The 5,952-nt window shown below is 37.1% G+C and overlaps 1 pseudogene; it reads right to left on the bottom strand.

Annotated features, from left to right (window-relative positions):
- Window positions 1-5,744, bottom strand: part of LOC109224202 — a 9,137-nt pseudogene extending 3,393 nt beyond the window's left edge.

Genomic DNA, 5,952 nt, shown 5'->3' with positions numbered 1-5,952 from the left:
TAATATGGATATAAATGATGAACAATTAGATAATAAATTATTTGTGATGCAATTAATAATTATTTATATAAAAAATGCATGAATAAATTGATTAGAAGCATTTTAAAAATTATAGAAAATTATGAAAAAAATACTTGGTGATGCTCATGCACTATTTTGAAGGTATATATGCATATTTGAAATATGTGAGGGAAAAATTGGATACCAACAACTGCCCCTCTTTACCCGGGAAGGATGAAAGAGTTGACGGGTAAAGAAATGACGATCGATTTTGACCGAACGGGGTGTTCTGAAAAATATAGGCCGCACCATGGTCTCTGAGCTGCCTACATATACCTGGTCTTACAGGAATCAGGCCGTGTGTAGTTCTGGACCCAACGATGAGTTAAAGCGATGGAATAGTTATAGGAATAGTCGTATGTTTTGGAAAGGGACCTTCGGAAAGGATAATATCGGATGGATTTATGCGGAGTTATGAACATGAATTTGAAGCGTAACAGATGCATCATAGGGCAGATATCTGAACAGTCATAGAGTAAAGGCGAGTAATTAATGGGAGTCAATTATATTTTGGAATAATGGCAGGGTGTAAATGGTATGAGCGGAAACCGGTGCGAAGGTTCCTCCTGCTTGAAGAACGGTTAGCTCATGAATTACCTACAAAACTTAAACACGACGCGTGCAAATATATATGTATTACTGCGAGAATTTAAACATGATGCAAATTCCATTTGGACCATGAAGGTTGTCTTTGGACAGTGAGGATGACGTCCTTAGACCATGATGTCCCGGGCCATGAATCATGAGATAAAGGATTTGCAGGCCATGAGATGATGTTCTCGGGCCATGAGAATGGTTCCTCCGAACCATGACACCTTTGAATAATGATGTACGATATTGAGAGATCCTCAGGCCATGACATGGTGTTTTCAGGCTATGAGGATGATGCCTTCGGACAAAGACATGGTGATGCATATGAGCAAAATAGGATAGAGCTTAGTGTTGTATAGGATCGGGACAGAGCTTAGCCCCGAAAAGGCAAGATAGTACGTTATTCCAAATAGGGTAACGTCCGGTCGTAGGACAAGGAAGGGCAAAGCTTAGCTTTATGCAATTGGGAGGAAGGGCTTAGCCCCATGCAAAGAGAAGGCAATGCTTAGCCTTATGCAAATAGGGAGGCAGAGCTTAGCCTCATGCAAGATTTGAGACAGGGCTTAGTCTCATGCAAAGAGAAGGCAATGCTTAGCATTATGCAAATGGAGAGGCAGGGCTTAGCCTCATGCAAGATTTGAGATAGGGCTTAGTCTCATGCAAAGAGAAGGCAATGCTTAGCCTTATGCAAATGGGGAGGCAGGGCTTGTCACACCTCCTTTTTTTACACACCCCGAGAAGGGAGTATATAAGGGAGTTTTTCCAATTAAAGTGACATTATTCGAAATGAGATTATTTTATTTAATCAGAGTCGCCACTTGGAATAAGTTACGGTGTCCCAAGTCACCGGTTTATTTAAAATCCCAAATCGAGGAAGTTTTATTTTTAAAGAGTCTGCGAACCAGAAATTCTAGATAAGGAATTCTGTTAACCCGGGAGGAGGTGTTAGGCATTCCCGATTTCCGTGGTTCTAGCACGGTCGCTTAGTGATTATTAGTTGGCTTAAATTGTTTAACTACTCATTTTTAGGACCTATGTGCATTTATCTTTTTACCGCTTTTAAATCACTTGATTATTCGTAATTAAAGAATTGAGTTACGCGTACGTATACTCTTTTCTTTTGGCGCATCAAAATCATGTCACGCGAACGTGTCCACGATTAATAACACTTTTGTTGATTCGTTAAGGAAATTTGGTTGAAGTTGCGCGAACGCATCCTTCGAGTCTTTTAGAGTTAATCTTGAAATTATATTACGCGAACGTATACATAATCACAATACTAATCTAAATCGGGCCTAAAGCAAACTACGACGTTCATGAAGTATTTTAATACTTAATTTGTTATTGTTGTGAGGGCCATGGGCTTGGGGGGTTTATTTTCATGGGACACCTCAAATGATTTTTCTTTTGGAAGAAACTTATTCAATTAAGGTCACCTAGAATATCCCTATTTAGGACTTAAATTAACAAAGACTAACTAACCATGAAAAGGTTTTAAACTATTTTTGGGACAGGGGAATGGGCCTGAAACAGCCCGCTAATGAATTAGCTTTGAGAAATGAAGATTGGGCTCACGAATGGCCCAGAAACCAGAAGCTTGAAATACAATTGCAGGTTTTGAGACAAACAACCCACGTTGGGCTTGGATTCTAGGCAGGCCCAGTTGTGCATTGGCACCGGCTGGCCCACCCACCTCTTTGCATTTTAAAACTATGGTATACATAAATCAAGAACTATAAAGAGCTTCTTTTTCCAGATTAAGAGATTTGAATTTACAACCATAAAATTGAAGGCTAATCATGATACAACTGTTTGCAAGCAATAAACTATTCATGGCTAGACTTAAAATGTACAACCATTTGTTCATGACAGTATACAATAAGAAATCAAAGGCACAACATAATAAAGTCAAATCCAGCCCAACCTTAATCAAAATAAACATTCATCAAGCTTGAGGAAATGAGACATAAGCTCAAAAGCCATTTGGGCCTGAAATTGGGCCCTAAAGGCAAAGAGTGAACTTCAGACAAAGGGCAGCCCAAATATGACTTTCAGCAGGCTGCTTTGGCTTAAGCTTAACCAAGTCCAAACCAAACATTCGAATCTCTGAAATTACAGCAAGAAACGAATTAAACTCATGAAAATCTATTCCCAGAATTGTACCTTAACTTACCAAGAACACACACTCAGGCGCATTAATCGCAGCCCAGCCCGTGAAATGTAAGTTGAGATTCAAACATTTAGACAGTCCTATTATTACACGACTCTTAGTATTGAATAACAAACTTTACACCAATAACGAGCTCTGCCTTGCTGTTAATCCATGTTACTGCCTTTTTGAAACAAGTACAGCTAAATGATAAACTAATCTAATCCTAATAAATTAACTATTACAGAATTGTATGTTAGTAGAAGGTCCTCGCCCCTTTTGAACATGGCTTTGTCCATAGCAGCTTTGCCTTCTTTTGTTTTCATGTGAATCCCGCCTTAAAGCTTATAAGCCAATTGATCCAACCAACTGGTGGCTGAACCAACAGGTTATAGTCATGACCAAGTAAAAAAAAATTTAAAATGAGGAATTTCTGATGGAGGAGAAGAAGAATGTTACTTAAAGAAGCAAGGACTATATTCTTGACTGAGTGTTTTAATATGAATCAAGACTATTGATATTCAGCCTTAATATCATTCTTTCACACTATTGCAATGCATACCAAAATACAAAACAAGCTATTAAATAAACACATTGCTTATGTTAACACACTGGCCATTACACTATCCAAAGGTAAATACCAATCAAACAATATCTAAAGAACAAATCATTCATTGCACAAGCAATTGCAAGGGTTTGACATCTTTCATAAACTCATGTACAAGGAAACTACATAGAGTTCTAAGTAGTACCTGGAATATTAAAGATTCAACAAAGAAAAGTAGAAGAACAGATTTCTAGGAACCCAAAAGAGAACAGCAACACAACAGCAACAGATATAGCACAACAAACCCAGAAAATCAGAAACCTCAAACCCCAAAATGAACAGTTGAGAGTAGAGAGACCAGCTAATAGACCCAGAACTTTTCTATCTTCAGACCATTTTTCAAAACTTGTGAAGACTGAGGAAAATTTTTGAGTTTTTCAAGTTGTTTTGATTATGAAACTTTTCAGAGAATAAATGGAACTTTTCAGAAAAATTACTGATGAAAATATGTCTTGAGCCTCTCTTTTTTTCAGAGAAATAGAGGCTATATACAGGCTGTCTAAAGGGAGGGCATCTTTTAGCATATTCCTTATCCTAAAGAATAATCGTACAGTCCTTTTTAATAGCCCTTGGTACAACTGTCCCATTTTCAGCATATTTTTTTAAAACAGCTAGGACAGTTGTACACTTTTCCTAAAATATCTGATTTTCAGCCTAAGTAAAAATCCCTTTTTACCCTTTTAGTTATCACTTATTTCAGGTTTTACCTAAACTTTCTAGTCCAAATAAGCCCCCTAAGGTTTTACTGATTTTCATATCAGGGCAAACAACTTGAAACCAAATTAAAAGGTGCAGCAAATGTGAATAGAACAGTGGAAATTTAGAAAGAACTTTTGTCAATTGAATTTGACCCAGCCTATCTTTACTTAAACTGTTCTTCCTAATTAACTACAGCAATCATTAGGAACACCTAAAATCTGAATTAACCAGCATATCACAAAATCTAAACTTGAAGCTCGAAGAAGAGAACATTTAATCAAGATGGAATCAATGTAATTCTGGCATAGAAATTTGAACAATTACTGATAAAGTCCAAATCCACTACTAAAAAGTAATAGACACGGTCGCATGCAATATAATTTACCCAACTATGAGTCGGGGTCGAATCCCACAGAGAACAATGTGTAGGCGATTAAGAATGTAAGAAAATTATCGCTTACCGCGCAATGCCAAACAATAAGAATTTGTTTTTGAAAATATTTTATATCTAAATGCGGAAATATAAACTAACCTAGAAAGCAAGTAAAATGATCAATGGCTACAAGTATGAATGCATCGGGAATTACACTCAAGTAACGATCCAACGTATTTCATGATTTTACAAATATGAGTGAGTTTATGTTAATTAGCCACGGATAATAATTCTTAATTAGCTTCTTCCGAAGACTAACAAGACTTCCTAATTGAATTATCCCTAAAACAATTAGAAGATTAAGCACACCCGGAATGGCTACAAGTAGTTCAATCCTATCCCTAGGTAGAATCTATAAAATGAGGGTTAACGCCTCAAGTTCTTGTTAATTAATCTTTCCCAACCCTAAATTATCTTTTCCAAAATTAATTCGGAGTTAATGGGCGAGTCCTAGGGTTAGCTAATCCCTTTGGAAACATTAAAGAACAAGAATAATTAAAATAACAATAACTCACTTCATAAAAGAATAAAAATCATTCAATACATAAGCACAACAAGGTATTTAATCCACACTTTAAATATGAGTATTTTCATAAACAAGATTCAAGTGTTGAAAATAAATACTACACACTTAAATATTCAATACAAAGCAAGGAAATGAAGAAATAAACATAAATGGGTAAGAAATCTTAACCACAAGCTTCAATCTTCAAAACCCAAGTGTGTGTGCAAAACCCTAGCTTCAATACTTGTTCTCTCTCTAGCTCTATGAACTGAAAATAAGCCAAAGATATGCCAAAGATCTGCCTGGACGAGTATAGAAATGGTTTGGGATGAGAACTTGTAAAATGTCAATTCTGCCCAGGTCTGATGCACGACTTCCGCACCTGCGGAAGAATCATCGCAGGTGCGGCTCCGCAGAAGCGGAGTTCCAAACGCAGAAGCGAAAACCTTAATCAACACTCCCACCGCAGATGCGGTTCACCAAGTGCAGATGCGCTTCCGCAGAAGTGGAATAACAACCGCAGATGCGGTTTCTACCTGTTCAGCCTGTTCCGCAGAAGCGGTTCTTTCTTCACAGAAGCGGGATCACCTCTGCGGCCATACTTCCGCAGAAGCGGAATCACTGGAAAGTTTTTGCTTGTTTTCACCTTCTTTTTGCTCAATTCCACTTCAATTTGATTCAATTCACTTCGCAGCATCATTTACCTGAAAATCTAACAATAACCACCGTAAACAACCTCATTATATATTTAAAAGGACATAAAAGAAAAGGAAAAGAGGCTAGATTGAGTGGTAAAATCACCACTCATCAATTACTAATTAAACAATCAATCTAAAACTAAAATGAGATGAACATGTGTCCAGGAGAAGAAATTATAAAAGAACAGCTATTAGCCTAAAATAATGTAG

The sequence above is a fragment of the Nicotiana attenuata genome, chromosome 3, assembly GCF_001879085.1.
Source record: "Nicotiana attenuata strain UT chromosome 3, NIATTr2, whole genome shotgun sequence".
Classification (NCBI taxonomy): domain Eukaryota; kingdom Viridiplantae; phylum Streptophyta; class Magnoliopsida; order Solanales; family Solanaceae; genus Nicotiana; species Nicotiana attenuata.
The sequence above is the reverse complement of the archived record's forward strand: the minus strand, read 5'-3'. Positions and strand labels throughout refer to the sequence as shown.